At 37.8% G+C, this 22,899-nt stretch overlaps 1 protein-coding gene across 1 annotated transcript in view; it reads left to right on the top strand.

Moving 5' to 3' along the window:
• GPC6 (glypican 6) overlaps window positions 1-22,899 on the top strand; it is a 539,625-nt gene that overhangs the window by 397,870 nt on the left and 118,856 nt on the right. The gene's annotated exons all lie outside the window — the stretch shown is intronic.

Here is a 22,899-nt window from a genome sequence, read left to right as displayed (position 1 = left end):
CAAGTGGACTAAGTTTTTGAGTATCACCCGTTAACAGCAGTGCACATAGACACTGCTGGTTTCATTTGCTATTTCATTACAAGCAGTGGCCAAGAGATGCACTTTCCCAGCGGCCATAGGTCTGGCAGCATAAATATTTTGATAGTTTTTCTCTCACTGTATCTCACATATTAGTACAAATTTCAAGCCTGTACCAGCTTTCCTGTTTCTATTCTTTGTCTGACTCCTCTCCCCCCATGAGAGACAGCTGCTGCCATCTCCTTTAGGAGATATTCACTCAGCATTTCTTTTTCTCCTTCTCTCTCCCTCCTTATTGAGAGGAATTGTACCTGGTAACTAGCTCGTGTCTTGGTTCATTCACCTCTTTGCTTCCTGATACGGGAACATTTTCTCACTCAGGTCTGACCATAACTGACATTTGTTTAGCTGAGGGGAGAAGCATAGCATATCCCTACCCCGTTCCTGCAGTGTAATGGCAGGTCATTTGCCCAACGCCTCACCAGCTCCCTGCTGTCAAAAATCATTCAATTTGTATCCTGTCACAGGATAACTTCACTAGTATAAGCTTTTTACCACTCCTTCAGTGTTGTTTTTGTCCTGAGAGGATTACCACAGAAGGTACTTCTGCCTTCACTTCTCTCACTGCCTGGCTCTCATTATTCGTGTGGTTCAAATCACCTTTCTGAGTTGCCCTGGTTGACCAGGGAAACAAAAAAAAGAGCACAAAAAGGTGAGTTTTTTGAAGATGACTATGTGAAATAAGGGTAATCTAGTTTCTGTCAGGAACTAGCATCTTTTCAACCTGTATCCCTTATGCTGCTGTCTGAGCTGCACTAGGTCTTCAAAAGCTGATATAGCATAATTTGCAAGATACCAGACTCACTCAGTTGCCTCCCTATTGGTCATTATTTGCGAACAGATTTGCAAATCTGACGATGATGCCCTTTTCCATTTTACAGTAGTGCAAGCCCAGAACTGGATCTTTGCTCTCTACACCTTTTACCTCCTCACCTACCACAGAACTTGCAGATTCTCTCCTGCAAGCACACAGATAACAGTGAGTGCTTCTTTTCCTTGAAATCTCTTGCAAATTTACTTTCTCCTGACTGAACTATGTGCAATTTTTAGTGTACCAGTAGACCTCCCAGAGCCAAAGTCAACTCAATTAGTACTTTTCATCAGAGTTGTATTTCCAGTGCAAAAGCTCCTGGGTTTGGTAGTTTTTCCCATTATCTTTGTTTCTGCAGCAGAGACAGGTGGATTGCACAGGCACAGGTGTCTGGCATCTGGCTTTAAATGTGCTCATCTATTCACATCTGAATAAGCAATGCATCCCAATAAATTGGCTTCAAAAAGAGCAACTCTAAATGGAAAGATAAAAATTTCCTCCGATTTCATACTGCTGCTGCCTATTGCAGAAATCACTGATTCATACCTAAGACCAAGAAGGTGGCAGGTTCTGGATGGTGGAGTCTGGAGCTACAGCCTCCTGAGCAAGACCTGAGAGAAAAAAGCAGTGAGTCTCTTCAAATTTCCCAATTCAGCAAAAACAGAACAATAATTTAATGCGAAGAGAATGGATCCCCTGAAAGGTAGCATCTCTTAGCCCCCTCCTAATATATCTCTGATATAATCTGTCATTTGGCCTCTGAAAGATTGTAAGCTGTCAGTCTTCTTGGCTTAGCTGTGGAAATTGCTTATTTCTTCCAATAACTTAGAGGACTGGTTGTTTTGGCAGTTTTTTATGTACTAAGGAAAGCCTTTTCATTTGAAGTTGGGTGTTTCTATAAAAAGCCTGAAATTAATGGTTTTTTCAACAGGTTTTTTTACCTGTTCAATCAAAAAGCCCTTGAATGACAAGTAAAAGCTTGCTCAAAATGAAGGTATTTCTGCTCCGATTAAAGTATCTCAGAGGGAGAAAAATAAAACTTACCCATATCCTTTCTGTTTGTTTACTCCACATAGTGTTTAAGCTTTCCCATGGCATAGGCCTTTGCTAGATATTTCAGAAATAAATGCACAAAGCAGTCTACTTAACTTCCATCTCCTTAAAAGGTATAGTTGCTATTACAGTAGAGAATGAAGAGAAAGCTATTTCATGATGGTCAGTAAGTAATAGATTACATTTCATGGCAGGATTTTTTTAATCAAACAAGTGAGGAAAATTTCTAATGCAGTTCTCTCTCAAGAACAAATTTAATGCAAGGTGGTAGTTTTCAGGTATCACTGGCAAAGTTGATTAACTTTACAGGTCAGTCATCATATGTTTCCCACATAGCTTGTAAGAGGGAACTCAGACTAATTTTGTGAAAAAGAGCACAGGCACTGCAGCTGCGCAGTGCTTATGAAAGAGAACCTGAGCTTTTAGATACATAGCATCTTTTGACAGCACCTGCAGAGCCATCCAATGGTCTGACTTTTGCTCCAGACCAGGTACTCTTGGGGCAATAAATATCCCAAGAGAAGGAGCTCCGGCCTTTATCTAACCCACTGTTTGAATGGCAGATTCTAGTTTCTTTGTTCTGTGCCTCAGACCTGAACAAAGGCTAGCAACACCTAGAGAAGGATTCATCTCCTTAAACTTCATCAGCCATCTAAAACCTGGATGTTTAGTCTAAGGTGACCACCTGGGATACCTTCATAGTAAATGGAGATGGATGGGTGTATAAAATTAGTAAGATCTTCAGAGAGAAAACTTAAATGATGATTTTATGTGGGACACCAATTTTAAACTATTAAAGTTAATCTTACTAGAATGAGTAAACTGTTAATATGCATAGCACCAAATAGACAGTTGTTATAACCAGGAATCTTTTTCTAGTATTGCAATATAAAATTGCCCTAAAAAATCTTCTTCAGTATCCTTTGCAGCTGGAGGCAGGGGAAGTTTACGTGACAGCTATATTCTGTATTTTCCCATAATAAGAAAAGTTTATACAATATTATAATGAAGAAAAAGGTAGGAATCCAAAGTGTCCGTAAAACCATCTGTGTTTGTGCTGCCAGTCTGTTCTATACTGTATGTGCACAGATAAGCTCTTGCCTGAAAGTCCCAAATGAGGTTAGTCTTCGTTTAGGTTGACTATATGTCTGCACTGAATTCAAAGTCTCCAGGCTGTGTTTGATTTTCTGTACACAGAACCTGGAGGTACTTTGGGTGCAGACAGTGACTATTCATCTGGATGAACAGAAACCCAGTGCATTGCACAGTCAGAACTCTGGTAATTTGTTACTGAAAGTCATCAGATGGTACATTATTGCTAAATGTAATAAAACTGACAGTATATGTGGAAGATAAATTTCTATCATCAAATGAAAAGACTGTTAGAGTAAAAAAAACTGTGAAGAGCCACCACTTTGCAGTAGCAAGGTACTGGAAAAGGTTCAGCTGTGTACTGAAAGTGTATACACTTTATGAAGAGCTGCAAAGAGTGGCATGATGAACAGGTACACTGAGCCTTGATGGATTTTTATGAATCCAAGTGAAATAAATTTACAACATGAACCAGGAGGAATAAAAAATTTTAGTAAAATCTGAGTGGAGTTTAGATGCCAACTAGACATAGAAGATAAATTCTACATATATGCTGTCATTTTGCAAAAAATTGCTTCCTGTTAAGATAGTGTAAGTCAAATCAAAACCAAAGTAAGGCCACTGCTTAACACTGCATGAAAGGCACAGTGCCTAAGTCAATACATGACCTTCTCTCTCAAATAAACCTATTTCAATAAAAAACACCAATTCAATTCATAGTAAATCCAGGAGTTATGACTTGTCCTAAAACAATTAACTTGCTCAGTGGTCACTGCTGGAATTCACCGGTTGACCGCAACCTTCTGAGGCAATTCATAAAACTGAGATGAGAAAGCATATTGAATAAGGAAGCTGAGAAATACTCACACAGTGCAGTTCAGTGTGCTAGCCTGCTATCTGCCCACCCAACATGTCACATGGAGCAGGTTAGAAGCGCAAAGCAGATGGCATGGGCAGCTACAATGTAGTGGACCTCTGCACTCAACAGATGGCATCATAGGATTCAAGAAAATCATTGATGTCGTTATGGACTCGTGAGCACAACAGGAAGGTTTCCAAAGATAGCTACTGGAGGTCCTGCCACCATAATAAGAGTCAGCACATGTCAGCATTCAGCACCAGCTGAATAATTTTCAGAAATTAGTTCTGTATACTGTCATGGTTTGAGAGCCTCAAAAATCCAATTCCCTAGTCCAAGCCCCCTCCCACATGTCAACCCAGTGTGAGATGGTTTTTCCAGACACTACACGAGACTCAAAATGGAGGAAAGGGAACATATATTACAATGACTGTACAAATAAATACTACAATACATTATGTACAATCTTAGCTATCTCTACCATGACATAAAAGTATTTACAATGGATCAAATCTCTTCTCCCCTCCAAATAAAAGTCCAGGAGGGAAGAAGGAAGATCCTTTCCACTTTCAGAGCAGCAATGTCTCTAAGGCAATAGGTTCTCTTCTTCTCATGCATGTAGCAGCTGTGGCTGGATCTCTGCCAGTACTCACGAGAGGGTATCCAAGCTCTCTCAGCCACTCGTCTTCAAGCGAGGGTCTTCTTTTCTGTGGGCTGCGTTTCCCAGGACAAGGGCTCTATCACCATGTCATACCATGTCATACCACGAAGCGCAGGGGTCTTCGTGACGGTCCTTTTCTTCAGGGGATTCAAGTTCCCTACAGAGCTCTTAGGCTCTGTCTCAAACAGCGGGGGGGGGGGGGGGGGGGGGGCGGGGCAGGGCAAGGTCACCCTCTCCACAGTCTTTCTTTGAGCTTTACAGCTCTTTCTGCAGTGCTGTAGCACTCTAAGACTCTTTTAGGTAAGAGTCCATCTCCTCCTCCTTTTCTAGGATGGGTCTCCAAGGAGTTTGGGGTTTTAGTTTCAGCTCTTACCCAAACTTTCTCTGTAGAACTCAGTTCTCTCTCTGCTGCTGGCTCTCTCTCTCTCGGCACTCTCAGACAACTCTGTGTCTTCCTTGGCTGCGTGCTGTTTGCTGTTTCTTCAGTTCTTATCTGTTGGCTCTTTGCCACTGTCCTCTGGACGCTGCTTCTGCTGCTGCTCTGTCTCTGCTCACTCACGGTGGAGAAAACTTTAGCTTTCAGCCACAGGTACTTAGCCCAGCCTTATGCTGTTCCAAGTCCCTGCAGCCCCCAGCTGGAGGCTGGGGGGCCAGAGCCCCCCCAGGGGGGGCTCCTTCTCTCACTCCTCGTGGCTCTACAACATGGCTACTTCTTCAACAACCACTACAACTAACCTTCTCTTCCGTTCTGCTTGTGATATGTTTATATTTTGCAGAAGCGCTCATTGGGTAAAACCTCAAAACTTCAAGGGTCACCACTCCCTGGGGTTTTACCATTTTATAACTGCAGGGGGAAAACTGTTTCCTCCCACCACATATACCTTTCTCCTTTATTTGATCTAAACCTATAAGGACAAATGTCCCTGTTCTTTCAGACGTTTGAATCCAGATACAAATTTACAGCTTAAGATGATCCTCACAAGCTGTTCCCTTGTCTTTTTCAGCTTACTACAAATGATATGTCAAATGGATAGCTTAGTGGGTTTTTTTAAATGCAATTCCTATTCACTTCTTGGCAAGATCTTAATTTGTTCCTGTTTATCTACAGTTGTCCTTCACTCTTCCTGCAATAGTTGCTTTTTCATATCCTGACAAAAGAAAAGGAATGGGGTGGGGTCACACTGTTGAAGAGTGAGTTTGGAATGTTTTCACTAATGTTATGTTCACATAGAGACATGCACAAGAAGTTCTGGATGGTTTGCAGTCAAGTGAAGCACCAGTTAAACTTTTCTGAAAACACATTCTGAGATCATCTCACTCTAATTTGTGGGAGGGAGCAAAAAAAAGATAATAAATAAAGTAATGAGAAATTAACTAAATGCAAATTGTTTTATAAAAACATGGTGTTCTAATTACAAAGACTTTAATTGCAAGTATTGGTAATAAGAAAAATAATTAGTGATGGAATTATGCCTGAGGATAACAGTCAGAAGATGTCTCATGATGCTATCAGTTCACAAGATAAGACAGGATAAATGTTAGATGCTCAGTGATTGCTGTATTTTCTCCCTTTTTTTGCTTTCCCTGCTTATGAGGTATTAAAGCAACCATATTTGCAGTCAGACCATATAACATCTACTGATGCAATTTCACATGCAGATCAAGAGGATAAAGACACAATCCCTGCCTCAAGAAATATAAGACCTACATTCCAATCATGTAGCAAGTAGAAAGGTATGAAGCCTTGTGTGCTTGGTAAATACCTTGAAATTACTCTTTGGACACACTATTATATGCATAACAAATTTCTGAAATAATTTCTCACAGATACGTACTCACAGCTACTCCCATCTAACAGTAGTTCAGGAAGATGTGTGGGTATTCTTGGTATGTGAAGTTTGGATGTTCCAAACACTGCAGATAGATTGTATGTAGATTTTTAGGTTCTCATGACAAAGGGTTTTTTTGGCAATGTGCTTATAAGTCGCTTAGCCAAGTGGCATTCTTGTCTCATGTTGAACCAATATATACAACTATAATATCAGGAACAATTTATGCAGATAGTCAAATATCTACTGTTCACTGAAAATTTTCAGAGGTTGATCCACACTTCTAGCTTTGACATTTGTGTCTCACAATTGACTGTATTCCTGTTCTTCACCATATGCTTGGTTGGAGCAGATCTTGGACCAGTATCTCTGGAGATACTTGCATCTCCCCATGATTAGTGAATTGAGTAATTTGCAAACTGAAACATTCTTGTAAGATACTCTTTTGCTAAATTTATGCTAATCCACATCTGAATTATAATCACTAACACTAAAATTATGAAGTTTTCATTAACATAGTGTTTCACCTAATTCAAGGCTCCTGTGTCCAGACCATGATTGTCTTTGATTCTCAATAAAGCAAACCTAGTGAGAGTATCTGTATGAATGAGTCTTTGGGGAAGTCTAGGAGTCATGACTCTGCTCTTGGAAGTCTGTCTTTCACTCAATGACCGGTGTCAGGTCGGTGATGTCAGTGTGGGATGAACCTTTTCTATACTTCTCTTGTCTGTTAACTGCTAACCATCACGCTACTTCTCCTTTTGGTTAGCAGTCGAATGTGGGGTTTTTATAAAGAGTAAGAGGAGTAAATAAGTAAGAAAAATAAGAGTAAAAATAAAGTTGTCTTTAACACAGCCTGGAAAAATGTTGAAGTACTCTAACCAAAGATCCGAAAGAAGAATGTAAGGTTTCATTGTTGATGCAGACATCTGCAAATACAGGGTATCCTCAATCCTTCCGTGACATTGGGAGATATCACTTCAGTCACTGCAATGACACTTAACACTAAAGCAGTTGAGACCTGCAAACCAGGTTGTTAGCAACAGCCCAGCATTCAAAGGGGAAAGCAGAGCGGTCATCTGCAGGCTTTAGTGCCCCCTGCACAGGTCTTGTTTTTGTCTGGAGTTCATTCTGAAATGTAAGATGCATCATCAGGCTTATGATTTTTACAACATCTGCCTTGACAAAAATATGACTGAAATGAGAATAATATAGTCATGGTGCCAGAACATTGAGAACAGTAATAATGATATCCTCTCTGTTCATTATGATCATCATTTTATTCTCACTATTACACCAAACAGTATAATTTATTGCAGTAACATAGCCTGGTTATGAGTGATTATATAAATATGTATTTTATCTTTTTCAGGGGTTTTACATATTCATGCTTTCCTGATGAAAATATATTATTTACCAACAAGAAGAAGGTCTTAGATGAGAAAGAAAGCAAATTTATTCTACTTGGCAGCTATCCATTTGAGATCCAAGCAGGGTATGAGAAATGCATACAAATGTGACACCTGCCTGTTGATACTAGGATTCCTATGGATCATCTCTTAAAGCAGCACTTTGTTATCATCTTCTGCATCCTGATTCTGAACTATGTGAATTTACACTTCATAATAGATTTATCTAACTTTAAAATATATCCAACTGCTAAAGACAGATAGTAATCCCTAGGGTAATGCATCTTAAATAATCTCTGATGTCAGAGCAAAAAGTGTTGATTTGCCATCTAAATAGACTCTAGAACACTGATCCTTAATGGTATTTCTTAGAGCTTTGGGACTTCCTTTCTATAAAAAAAGTCAGCAATTAAAAAAAAAATTAAATTTGTTACTGAAATATATCTTCATTTACCAATCTCTGCTTGGTCTCCATTTCACAAGAGATGGACTCAATCTTGAGGATATTTGAAGATACAAGTAATTCTGTTCAACTTAAAACTGTCTGAAATACTAAGCAATTGTACTCATATACATCAGAAACAAGCACTTTCACTTGATCAAGAGCTTTAAGATCAAAGTGTCTAAATTGCAAAATACCTTACTTCAGTATAGATTTTCATTTTGTCTTTTGAAAGAAGACAGTTCTGATACTGTTTTATAGACTGGATTTTTACACACTCATTTTCCATCTAAGAAAACAAATTTAAAGGGAGCTATTAAGCTTTGCAGAGCCTTTGTATCAGTCTATTATGTGATCATTATAAGGAATAATTAGGTAGATGGTGACCTGAGTCAAAGTTCATGTTAATGCAGTACATATTCTAAGCTCTTCAAATATGCGAAACATTAAATTTCTTGGACAAATAGGGTCTGGCATCCAAAGGGTACATTTTAAATATTTTTGAAAGCTTTTTAGAATCTAGTTATATCTGACACAAATGTATCGATATATTATAAGTAATGTTTGGAAGGCTGCCGTAACCGGGTTTTATATTAAAAGTAAACTACCAAAGATAAAACTATTAACTAGGCTTCTAAGTAAATACTGAGCTTAAGCCAGAACTAATGTTTTATGTATATGTGACTGTGGAATTTTGCTCTATTAATTTCACAGTTACATTTGTCATTCTAGCAAAGCATGTGTACATCTTTCCTTAAGAGAAAAATGTTAATCAGGTTTGGGGTTGTTTTTTTGGTACTTTCTTTGCTTTGGAGTTGGGTTTTTTTAATCCTGAGAATAAAACTATGAACTTCTTGCAAATAATACAGCTTTGCTGCAGTCATAATTTTCAAGTATACTAATCCAGCTTTAACCTGACCATGCTCTCAGTATTGGCAATGGTAAAGCTTTCTCTGCAGCAGCACTGTGCAAGTCCTGAGAACATCTGAAATATCACCTGAGAACTGTTTTCTGCTGAAAAAGAAAAAGAGCAGTCTTTAATGATGAAAGAAAAGGAAATCAGCTGGTTTCATAGTTGACCTGAAGTATTTCCTGAGGGTCTGGTAATAAGAGAAGAAAGGGATGTGGCCCATATGTTAATTACATATTTCTCTCGATTACACTGATTTCACAGAATCACAGAATCAATTATGTTGGAAAAGACCTCCAAGATCATCAAGTCCAACCAATGACCAAAAGCCATGTCAAGTAGACATGGCATTAAGTCTTTAAACTCCTCCAGGGACAGTGACTCCACCAACTCCCTGGGCAATCCATTCCAATATCCAATCACCCTTTCTGTGAAGAATTTCTTCCTAACGTCCAACTTAAACCTCTCCTGGCACAGCTTAGACTATGTCCTCTTGTGCTGTCACTGCTTGCCTGGGTGAAGAGACCGACCCCCACCTGGCTACAACCTCCTTTCAGGTAGTGATAAGGTCACCTCTGAGCCTCCTCATTTCACACATGCTTCTGAACTGACACATGTGCAAATTATATCAGTTTGCTATTAGCATGGGTTTTGTGGTCTGGTTTCAACTGACACTGAAGGCATACCTTTTCCATAAGGCATATGTACATCCCATAGTAACTGGCAGTGTGTGTTCCCCAACCCAGCTCTGAGTGGGCAGACATTCCAGTAGCAGTGACAATGTCCAAATCCACAGAGATGTGAGAGTAAACAGTGCTGCTTCCTGGTCATCTGATCCCTGCAGAGCATCCAGAAGCAAGACAGAATGGTTTGACTAGGCAGTTTGAGTTTCCAGAGATCAGAATCTTTCTTTGCTCTCATAGACAATTAAGGAAAGTTTAAGACATCTTTTATTCTGTGGTAAAGTTGAACTAAAGTGTTTACAGTATGTTTCTACTAATGGCGTTTGCTGTGTTTTCAGTACCATACTGTCTTTCTTACAGCATTCCTGACAAATTGCTTTTATTTGTGAGCATGTTCCCTAGAAACTTCCTAAACACTGGGAAAGAAATAATGGCAGAGCAATTTAGAAATAAAAGAATGACATACACATTAATTGATATCTCTTTGTTTTTGAACACTCAAAGATACTTCCAACTGCAGCTTTCATCAGGCTTCCTTTTGGTCTTTAACTTCCTGTAATTTATGGACTTAGTTTAAAATAATAACAAAAGTCTTATGAGATATAGAACTTTGTTGATTGTGTTGAGATTAAAGGAAAATTGACAAATACAAGAATCTGAAAAACATGGCATCCCACAATGCTTTCTCATTAAAGATGTTGTGGGGATTTTTGAGAAGTTTTACATACTACTGAGAAGACAAAACTACCACATGCTGAACACTAGTCTTAAGTGTTGATATTCACATAAACTGAGCCTTGCTGATTTAGACTCATAGTCTTATGATTTATTTCTATGTTAATCACACAACTGCAAATATCAGGAAACTACAAAACATATAAGTAATGTTCTGCCATAAGCCCTTACATGAGTCCATTACACTATTTTGAAAATATCCACATTTGAAACTAAGTAAGCTGCTCCCACAGAGAAAAGCTATACATCCTTTCCCTTCTATTTTAGACCAGCACTGCTTTTCATTCCAATTCTCTTCTTTAGGAAAAAAAAAATATTCCAACCTCCAAAGAGATGTCGAGGAAACACAAAATAATTTAAACCATGTCTTTTAGTACCTTTACTCTGTTTCTAGCTGGTTTACACCCTAACTGTGCAGGTAAAGAGGAAAAATCATTTTCCCTTTCTGCTGCTTGGCTTTCAGTGAACGAAAAGGCTCTCCAGGTGACAGAGCAGGTACCTTGGCCTTGAGAGGTCAAGACTGTGGGATATGCCACAACACCTCCTCCCTGCAACTCTTACTTGCTTATGTGACAAGTCCCAAACTGCTTCATCTGGAAGTTAACCTCTTCCCATTTGAGCATTCATCCTGTCCCTAGGTCTTCCTCATACAATACCAGTAATAATTTTACTGCTTCTTAAAGATCTTGGATAAATACATGATGTATCTGAGTCCAAGAACCAGCCCCTGAGGGAGTGCACTGAAAGGATTTGATGATGAACAAGAACGATTTCAATCTACGTTCACATTTTGAGACCTATCATTTAACAATCTTTAATGATTTTTAAATATCCCTTGCAGACCTTTGAAATAATTTTAATTTGTTAATTAAAGTGCCATGCAACATCAAGTCAAATGCCTCCGTAAGTTTAATTCAACAAGTTTACCGTCTTCCCTGCTCGTATGACTCATAAAGGAAATATTTAAATTTGAGCTCTATAAATGCACTGACTGAACAGCTATAGTTCCATCTTTTAGCGTTTTACTTACTAGGTCTGTAGCACCCACACAATCAAAGTAGCTTTCTTTGTATGTCTCACCTTACTTAACTGCTTAAATTTAAATAGAATTGTCAGTTGCTGAATTGCTTCCCTGCTTCTTTCCCTCTTCCTTTTTTATCCTTTTTATAGCCTTATTTATTCTACATTTCTGTTTCAAATGTTTTTAATTTCTTAATAAAATTTTCATTTTAAGTATCTATAAAATTGGCCAAAACATTATTTTTGCACAGGAGTAAGTTGAATTGAGTTTTGTTCTGTGTGTAAATAGAAAAGGATAAATTATTAGTAGATGATGAATATCATTAAGAAGGCAAAAAAGCCCCAAACTTTCTTACATCCTAATTAATTTTTCATTTAAAGAAGTATATTGATTGTTTTACTGTTTTGGTGTCTAATTTTAGTGTTACAAACTCTAGACTTAAAACATCTACTGTACAGCAACATAAACCTTTCAACTTTATAGCTGCCTTTATTACTAAAGTAATAAAAGATACTGTACTATCCAACCATCTAAACACTGACAAGTGAATGAAAGTTTCATTATAGGACTAAGTTTCAGCATTTTATAAAATGACTTCTCTATCACTGTCATTCTCAGATGACTTTACATGCGTCATTGTCATTAAACATTTTGAAAAAACAGTGGGTCAGGATTTGTCATAGCACTTCTGAGGAAGGAAAATATGTTATTTGAGAAGTGGCATATGAAATTTCACAGGATGTTACTATGAAATGCACAAAATGAAATCAACTAAACACAGAAAAGTAGCTCTATTATTATTTGTGAAATGACTGCCTGTGATTCTGTAGCTGAATGGTATGTGGAAGTGGGGTAGGTTTTCAGAAGGTATCTTAGAAGATAGGACTACAAACAGGGTAAAGAAATGCTCTTTCAAATTCACTATTTAAACTGTAGATAAGAGATCATTTGTCAATGTCAGCTCAACAGAAATCTTAACGTATGCTTAGATATTCTAGTAATAAGAAGAAATTGTTGAAGATTGTATTCTCTTCTACTAAACCATAAGCAAATTACCTTTTAAGCCATGCAGAAATAAAGACTATTAAGAGAGGCAAAATTAATCTTATTGCTAGACTTACCAGTATGCCTCTTACCATACCCAGGCAAGGCAAATCTATTTCTCTCCCTTTCACACAGAAGATTATTTCAATTTTCTCTACCTAAGTCTTCAAAGGTACATTAATACACCAGCTTTAATGCCTGTGTTCCGAAACTGAGTTGCCTCGCTAACTGTAGTGAAGAGTCTAATGATTCAAGGCATACTGCATGTGCTTCCAGTGGGCAGTCCAGATCTTGCTTTGCTAGATGATTTTCCAGAGAACCTGTTTCTCTGCAATATTCCCTCTGTTGACTACTCCCCTAAATTAATCCAAGTCTAAACCAAGCCTACAAAAATGCTCCCTCACTGAAAATGTTCAAGGCCAGATTGGATAGGGCTTTGAGAAACCTGGTCTACTGGAAGGGTCCCTACCCATGGTGGTGGGATGATATGCTTTGAAGCTGGCTCCCTGCCAAGTCTCTAAACCTTACCACCAGAAGTCATCCCCCCCCAAAAATCTCAGGGAGAAGCGGGAGAAAAACAACCAACTAAGAAAACCTGAAACGAGAGAGAGACAGCTAAAGTGATATATATAAATATATTTACTCTTATGTTACAATTGAAATATATACAATTTAAAATATATACTATTTCACAAGGGAAAGGGAAGGGGGAAGGGAAAGGGAACAAAACCAAAACAAAATATATATATATCCCAATCAGTAGCCCAAGATCTAGTAACTAAAGAGTTAGCAAAGAAATATCCCACCACTCTCCTTGGGACAACCGAGAGTCGCTCCGGGACAATTTCCGGCAACCTCCGCCTCCCAAGGTCGACAAGGCCTTACCAGGCCTCGCTCCCCAACACGGCAGACTCAACAGCAGGGAACCTGCACCTCCAAGCCGCTGGAAGGAAAGAGAGTGAAGGCCTCTCCTCCTTTCTTCTTATAATCTGGTTTACGTAAAAATCATAGGGAATACTGGGTAAATCTGGACCCTTCCTTGGTTACAAACTGGTCACCAAGGAAGGCCTAGCCCAAACCACCACATGGGACTTGGAACTACATCATCTGTAAGGTTCCTTCCAACCCAAACTATTCCATGATTCTGTGATTCTAAAATCAATGGAAAGGCAGGTGAGTGCTTGTGTCTGCAAAAGTTTTATCTACAAGTGATTTCCTGACAACTCATTCTGGTCAGGATGAGGTGATGACAGACTGCTGAGGTTCTCCTAGTTGTGCCCAGACACCTTGGGGCTGCTCCCTAAGCGCAGAGTCTGACTGACGCTCCAGTGTTGGAGAAAGACTGGTGGGAGATGAGGAGAAAGGATGCAAGCTGAGAAAAATGTGGAAATGAGAATATTGATGATTTCACTGCATTGCCTTGGTCTCAGATGCATAAATATTAACACTCAGCATGAGCTAATTGCTTTAGTGGAATTTGTTCAGCTTTGCTTTTATACAGCTACTGTAGTTGCATATTGCACAGACATAACTTTGGTGATGGCTTCAGACTTTTGTAAAACAGGGAGTTGGGAGGCACAGACCTAATAGCATTGAGCAAGAGGGAGTTCTTGGGCTAATCAGCAGATATCCTCTTGTGGACACGTTGCTACCATTGGGTTAATTAGGAAACAGCTGGCATTGGCTGGGGGGAAGAGGGAGGTATAGGGCTATGGAGTTCATTGAATCCCTATAATGCTTTATTATCTTTCTCTAACCTTTTAGCCTTAATTGCCATTTTAGGAACTTAATCAGATGCATGTTTTCAGAGCTATACCCCTCAAGTGGTAGGAAATGGGTTTGCTTGGGTAAGTGTGTTTAATCCTCTGGGTTTTCCTGCAAACTGTTCAATTTAATTGGATTACACCAGGGGTCTGACTGGGTGTGACGAGGGCCCTCTTCACAGGCCTTTGATTGCTTCATATTGGGTTCATCCTCTTTTACTTCAACCTGGTGGGTTGTAAAATGTGACAAACTGTATATCGTTAGACTTAGTAAAACGAAAAGTTTGCAACTAGGGCAGGATATGCTGATTTCTAAAGGCAGACAGTTAAAGAGAAATGTGGATACGTACGGTATCTACATTAACTGAAGTATCTGATGGGAGTCTCTTTTTTTGAGCTTATGAACTGAGTTATCACATTGCCTGGTGCCTAGAACAAGCATTTTATAGCAAGGGTATATGGAAAAGATGAGCACAGTAAAAATAAGATCAGTAATACCTGGGTTTAGAGCTAGTGAGATAGGACAGAGCAAGAGCAAAAGAGGGAAGACACTGAGGAAAAAAGATCTTAATAGATGCCAAGCCATACACAGAAACTCTCAACCACCTATCAATGTGATGGTCAAAGAGGAGCTCTGTGGGGAAAGAAACCTGAAGAGGTAAAGTTAAAACCTGCTAGAAATAAGCATAAGTGTATAGCAGAAAAAACACTACGTGGATCACAAAGTCGTGCAAAAAATGCTTGCAAGGTGGGTGGTTTTCAGTCTAACTCACGTGCAGTCGTAAGAGATTTAAATGTTTTAGAATGTGATACAGAAACAGCTGCACCTAGGCTCTGGGAGCATAAGTGAGGGGAGCTGCCTTGTGCTGTAGTGTGGACAGATGATATACCCAAATTTTGTGAGCAGGATTTCAGGGAAGAAAAGTCACACATGAATCATACTGCTTTCTTCCCTGTCCACCTCCCAGTGTTATCCCACCTTACTGTAGGAGATCAAGTAGCCATAGTCACCCGCACAGGCCCCAGTCCGATTGCAATGGTTACTAATGGAAAATAAAGACAACAAGGCTGTCACTGAAAAGAACAAATATTAATGTTTTACACTAGAGGACTAGATTGGGTTTTGAAATTGAGACTACAAGATTTCAAATAATTCCCAGCATTTTCTCAACTTAAATACAGTGTTGTTGAAAAATAAAGTCGGCAATGAAGTTTCTGGTGAACTGTTTTGAAGTTACTGCATCATTACCTGTGAGGTAGGTAATTTGACCACTTATCTCAGAATCTATAGGTTTTGATAGCTAGAAACCAGTCTAGAAAGCAGTCTAGAAAGCAGTCTAGAAAGTCTAGAAGACTAGAAAGCAATAGGATAATTTTCTAAGAAACAGAATCATTTTCTGGATATATGGTGTCATATGGTCATGAATATGATGGAGATATGAAATTAGAAAATCTTCAGTCTCTTTAAAGGCTTTCTGGTCCTCAAAGATACAGTAGGTGAAAGAACTGAAAATTGGGCAGGTTCAATGCATTAGCCAGAAATAACAGTAGGAAGGAGCTGAACACAAGAAGAGTATGCTTGTGGAAACCATCTACTGTAAGCAAGGGAAAGTTGCTTAAACGGGGAGACAGAAACAAATATGAAGACAAATCACTGCGGAGGTTTTTGCTCTAGCTGTGCCTAACTAGACGATCTTTAAGGTTCCTTCCAGCTCAAACCATTCTATGATTCTATGATAAATCTGCATAGAAGCATCAGGTATTTGGATTTACCTAATGATATGATGGCAAAAGTGACTGCAACTTGAATATTCATTACCCTAAAGCTGTATAATATCCCAGTACATTCCTGAACAATTTTAATTTTGTTCTGTACATCACAATTACAATGGCATTGTCAGCATGGCAAAGAATTTCATACACATATAAATAAAAAAGGCACATTATAAAATTAATTAAAGGTTGATCAGATGAATGCTGTGAAAGTCTACAAAGGGTTGATGTAAGAAACTGAGATAAATTAGGAAGTTGAGGAGGAAAGGAGAAAAATTTCCTGCAGGTATCATTTGGAACAAAGAGCAAATTTTGAATAAAAATGTAAGATGAATTTAAAACAAACTCCAATAACTAGAAATTTGTAAAGGGAGATAGGGTTGTAATCTGTTTCTTAAGAAAAGTATAAACATACTTTATATTTGAAAATATGACAGTAGAGGTTATTTATTGTATTTTGAAATTAGACTAGAGGAAAAAGAAGCAAAACTAAATGAATTTATAGTCTTCATTTGAAAAAATTACCTGCAGTGAAGTGTTAAATTTCTGAATTAGTAAATTTAGGCTCATTACATAAATAAATCAAGAGATTTATTAATTCTGTGGTTAAAGCAGAGCATTATACTATGTATACAGTAGGGAAAAAGGAACAATTTAGAGGAAAAAAATCAATCCTTGGCTAGGTCTGTATGTGGTAAATATAACAGGATTGCAGAAGTGAGTAGGACTCTCTGTGATTGTGTTCATAACCTAATTAGGGTGGTAATTAGGACACAGGTAAAACCACAAAAGGAAAAAAAAGGATGTTAAATTTCAAAGAGTGAGTTTCAGAAGAATGTAAAAGCACAGGATGAAATCAAGTAGGATAAATCAATAGAGATAAAGGACACAGAGGGAAATGGAAAACATTCAAAGATAAATTAATGTATGCCCAAGGGTTATGCATGTAATCTAGCTAAAAATACACCAGAAATAAAGGCTAATGTTGATGAACAAAGAAGCCTAAATCCAAAAATATACATTATAGCAATTACCAAGGGACTGTATAAAATGAATACAGCTGAAAACAAAAGGTCAGGGATGAAGTTCACAGCATATTTAAAAAATTTTAAGAATACATTTTCCATGAAAAAAATATATACGTATCTCAAGGTATAAAAGAAAATATGTCTTGAATTTGAAAGTAATCAGAAGAAGACAAAGACCAAAATAATTAGAGGGAGAGAGATATTTTGTGTAAGATTATGAAAGAAGGAACAAAAACTGTCAAAGCTGTTTTGGATTCAGAGCAGAAACTGTCCTGCCAGAGGACTGCAGTTCTGATATTTGCTTTATACAATACTTCATTAGCATACTGCAAGGGACTATATGAAAATCTTAAAATCAGTTTTAATGTCTCTTGTAAATTCAGCCATTTAAACAGCCAATTTATAGATGCTTCTGTAGGTAGTGGGTAAATTATTAGGAGATTGACCTCTTGCTATCGTTGATTTATATCCTAGTTTGGACCCAAACACTGCTCAGAAAAATCATGGCTAGGCTTCACGAACGAAGATTTGGGAAGGGTCTATCCACATTTGTTACAGGCACGCTGTAACAGAAAAATAACAATAGAAAATTACACTGAAATAACCCAAATCCTCAGAGTTACACTGCATACCTGCTTTGTATGTAACTCTGACTAACATCAGGAGAACTTGTGAAAGCTCAGAATCTTCCAAAGTTTTCAAGCTAGCAGATGCACAAAAACCTTAGGAAAATTTAAGCTAAATTTCAAGAAACATGTTAAATTCCAGTAAGATTCTGGCAAATTTGGCATTGTTTTCCTTTAAAACAGTGAATCAGGTATCTCTCTCTATGGTACTGACCATGGACAAAACCCAACCTGCCTGATTAAAGTTCTTCACTGAGGCCTCTTTATGTCTGAATTTCCTAGATAACCCCATTTCTTCTTCCTTTAAATGTAAAGGGAACATTCTGTACTGGGAAGACCAAAAAGGATCACAGCTTACACACTTAACTGAGATGCCTAAAATAGTGGGAGGTTAAATCATATCTAAATATAGTTTATTACCATAATTACAAAAACAATTGGTCTCTATACAGAATAATGAAATGAGAAAATCGAATTACTGCATGAATTAAGTTGATAAATGCACTACAATATAGTAGGTAGAATGGATCCAGTGAGATAGCTGGATGAAAATGAGTAATTGATAATCATTTTACACCAGTAGTTCTCACTTGCTACAGCCATAAACTGTCTTTCTATAATTTTCCCAAGTATATAACCCTCTTTCTTTTTTTTTTTAACCAAGTAAAAAAATATCTGGGCTTGACAGAAATTCTGTTCATTCCTGATAAAAAGTAATTAAAAAGCCAAGTACAGGGTAAGAAAAATTTATGTTCCAGGAAGCAATCACTCAGAAATCTCCTTAGCTGGAGGAAGAAGGAGAGGGAATTTAGAAGAAGGAGAGGGAATTTAGTTTTTGCTTTGATTTTGAATCTGATTCTCTTAGTCCTTTCTTTACCACTTCATGTTAATGTGTCAAAAAAATCAGATTCAGATCTGAAAAGAAGCTGAATTAAGCTTATTAAACTATCCAATGAAACTTCGAAAAAAACCAAGGTGGAAATGGAGGATGTTTAGAAAACCCTTCCCAAATGGCAACCTACAAGAAGTATTCGTATCACCTAACATTAAGAGCAGTATTCAGCTTCAGTTTCAGACAACTTGATTTAAATGACTGCGGTGTAAATGTCTGCAGATATACATGTCTAAATTTTGAGCTGAATCATAGTTGTATCTTGGAAACAAAGTAACCCTGTATCTCTAAAAAGAAAAAAGCAGCCAGCTTTAATGTGCCCAAAAAATAGATTTACCTTAGTGTTTAATATATTTACATTAGATGAGATGAACTCTGCCTTAGCAGTGTCTTTGTTCATCTTTTAGTTCATAAAAGCCACATGACACTTTTCCCTTCTAAGACTTGTATAATCCACTCTAAGCTTAATGTTTTTCACAAAATTTGACATAGTTCAAAATCTGAAGCACACAGTTTAAGAGTTCATACTTTACTCTCTCCAAAGTACCACTGATATTTCAGATATTTTAATCCTGACCTTATTGTACAGGTCTTTCAGACTGTGTGAGCAAGTGCAAATGTTTTCCTTCAGTGTATACTAGTATAATACGTAATAGTAGTATAATACATAATAGTAGTAAATTACTACTTGACTTTTTACTAGTGTGAACACACCTCTGATGACATACACAATCAACATTTTCCTTTTTTTTGAACTGTGTTGCTCAGAGAAAAAATACTTAGTATTATTCACAGTTACAAGAAGTAGCAGTCAGAAACTTAATGTGCCTAAGTGGGATGCACCATAGTGCAATGAAAAAGGAAACTACACCCTAGGGTGTATCAGTGGAAATATTCTCACTAGAGAAAAATTAAAACCATCTAACTAACTAACTAACTAACTAAATAAATATAAGGCAGTTTGTAGTCAGGAAAAAGGGTCCAAAACGGAATTTATAGAGAATGGCTGAATATGTTCCAGCTCTAAGAAGAGCTAGAAAAATAAGGCCTGGAAGCGAGTAAAAAAATGTGATTGTTCTCTGTCTTGGTAGTGGGTTGATCCTGGCCAACAGCTAAGCCTCCACCCAGTCACTCAATCCAGCATGATGGGGCAGAGAATTGGAAGGAAAGCTGAAAAACTGTGGGCAAATATAAAAACAGTTTAATAGATGAAGCAAAGCTGCATGCAGAGCAATGGAAAATAAGGTATTCACTTACTACTTTACACCAGAAGGCAAATGATTAGCCATTTCCAGGAAAGCTGATGGTCAACACAGGTAATGGTTACTTATGAAGGCAAAAACCATAATCATGAATGTCACTCTCTTTCTCCTCATTTCCTTGAGCTTTTGTTGCTGAACCTTACATTATATAGCCTGAAGTATCCCTCTGGCAAGTTGAGGTCAGATGTCCCAGCTGTGTCCCTTCCCAGCCTCTTACTTGTCTCCAGCCTCCTTGCTGGGGAGGCAGCTTGAGAAACAGAGAGAAGTGAGTGCTGTGCAGGCACTGTTGAGCAATAGCCAAAATGCTGGCATGTTACCAGCACTGTTTTAGTCTCAAATCCAAAACATATCACCATATGGGCTACTTTGAGGAAAATTGACTCCATCTCAGGCAGACCCAGTCAGTACATTTTCTGAGAAACAAGCATAAGGAAATAAAATAGAAATTAAAGTAGGAGGATGATGACACAATATTTTTTTTCTGGGAGTTAAATAAAGATGTTGGAAAATTAGAGCAGTGAGATTCTGGAATTCCTCTCACTCCAGTAGGGAGGATAAAATTAATTGCTTTTAAGGTGAAGCCTCATAATTTTATGAAAAGCTTTATATCATAACAGTCTTGAAATATCAGTTCCCAGTAACCCACATCTCTTCCAGTCCTTGTTGTTTATTATTTGGAGAAGTTTTTTAAGAAATATGTTAACATCAAAAAACTGCTTTTACTCCCTTTTCTCTTCAAGAGTGAAAAACAAACAGTAAATTTGAAGCACAGTGTCTGCAGGTAATTTGGAATTAACTAAGCTCCTTAATATCTTGTATCTCAGACGCTGGTAGCTGTTTAGCTTAGGTAGCACAGATCAGGATAGCCTGGGAAAAGCCACCCATCAAGAAAAGTAAAATATTCTGTCAGTTAGCATGAACTGGAGGCTCCCTGCTGCTGCACACTGCCAAAAATTTAAAATATTTTTAGGTGTATCTGCAATGACTGTAGGTCAGATATCACCTAAAGGCAAAGGAGCAAAGGAACTTCCTTAGCCAATGTGTGACTGAAGCCCACTTCCAGGCAGCTGAGGGATAAATACCATGCAGCAAAACGCTCCTTGAGATAGCACATCTCTTCATTGATTCCCAGCTCAAAGTGGGGATGGAAACTAGATTCTTTTATCTTCTAAAGTCTGTAATTTGTCTCCACTGGTTTGAGACAACTTCATTCTGTGCACTCAATCTATTTACAGTAGTTGGAATAGGCTAAAGCTATTTGGAGCCTCTTCTGTGGAAGATGGAAATACTTACTCGTTGCTGCAGAGAGGAACACTTCTAATATACTCTTTAAGCTCTCTGACAGTCTCCTCACTCACCCCCATTTTTTCAAAGGAAGGTGGTGAAGCATATCATTTATAAGTTGTTCTAATGGGGTATCACACTGTTTTTAATAGGACATTTGGAGAAAGAAGAATCATTAGTGCTGTGTTGTGAGAGAAACCTGACAGCCAAACTGAACTACACACATGGGAAGGGGTTTTTTCCATATTTTTTATAGTTTTATATTTTTAGAAAGCAAAATTTAGCAAAAAAATTTTGGGAAGTTAAAAAAGGTTGTATAGCTCTTCATGCCATTGTAATTGAGAGCTGAATTTCCTATGAAGTCTGTCTTCTGTCAAAAGACTTCATTAACATGCCTCAGATAAAGTTTACTGCTGCTTCCTTGGAAAAGGGCATTGTAATACCGAGAGAAAATATATTCCTACCATATTGAAAAAGAGAACAATAAGATTGTCATTCTGATTGAAAATGAATACAACAGTCTTTGCCCTGGGATTCTCTTCTGCCTAATAAGCACTCACAAAAAATATTTGTAAAAAAATGAAGTTCCAGAAATTCTCTCTGAATTAGTTTCTCCTAGCAGATTTTCCCATATTAATACTTCACTGCTCTGAGGTGCTACATATTTTCGCAGCTGTGGAAAATCTGTGCTGAAAGGAATAAGAGATTCTGGAATTTACACCCCGGCAGTCTTCTAGAGAGTCTGCTGACAGATGGAAGAACAAGGCTGAAAAATCAGCCACAAAGGCATTTCTTAATTTTGGGGTTTCCCTGAATCTCCTTTACTCTAAAACAGATAATTCCAGAAATCTGAAGTTGTCAGGAATGGAAAATGCTGCTACAGTTCTTTTCTTTGCACTACCATGCATCAAGGAGTATAAGTTTTTCTACAAAGAAAAGATATGCCCACAACAAAGCAAGAAGTCTGCTATACATATCATGAAAGAATGCATTGGAAAATTTTCTCAAAAGAAAAAGGCTTGGAAGGTAAGATACCATCTTAAAGAGACATTTTCTAAAGTTACATATAGGTGTATGAAGAGAAATAATGTCACACAGCACATTTGAGGTTCTCAAAAAATATATAGGGAGATCAGTGTTGTATTCAGAAATACCTAAAATTCATCATTAGAGGATAAGACTCCCAAAGCTTCTTATTCCCCTCGGTATGCAGCTTATATTACAGTAAAAGAAAATTAAATACAGGTTAGGCTTTGTTTCATATAAACTTGCCCCTCCACCTCTGTCATTTGGCTTTCTCAGCACTCATGCAGGACCCATCATTTACTAATTTTTGCAAACCTAGTTTTGAATAAACTGGTGGTTTTTAATGCACTCTCAATGTTTCAGTACCTAGAACACTCTATCAGAAAACAGACAACAATTAAAAAAGTGAGGCATGAGAAGTTTCTCAGCACAAAAGTTCAAGAGGCTCAGTCGGGAGCTAAGCCAGATCCCTGGCCCAATTAAACGCTTAATCAAGTTCAGAGTTAATATACTCATAGTTGTTGATGTGGAGTTTGATAAAAGGGTTTCATGCAATACGATGTAATCTTTAAGATTCTTTTCAAGTATGTGCAGTTAATAATTTAGTTTGTCTTTTGT

Source organism: Corapipo altera, unplaced genomic scaffold, assembly GCF_003945725.1.
Source record: "Corapipo altera isolate COAL_440 unplaced genomic scaffold, ASM394572v1 0, whole genome shotgun sequence".
Lineage (NCBI taxonomy): Eukaryota > Metazoa > Chordata > Aves > Passeriformes > Pipridae > Corapipo > Corapipo altera.
The sequence above is the reverse complement of the archived record's forward strand: the minus strand, read 5'-3'. Positions and strand labels throughout refer to the sequence as shown.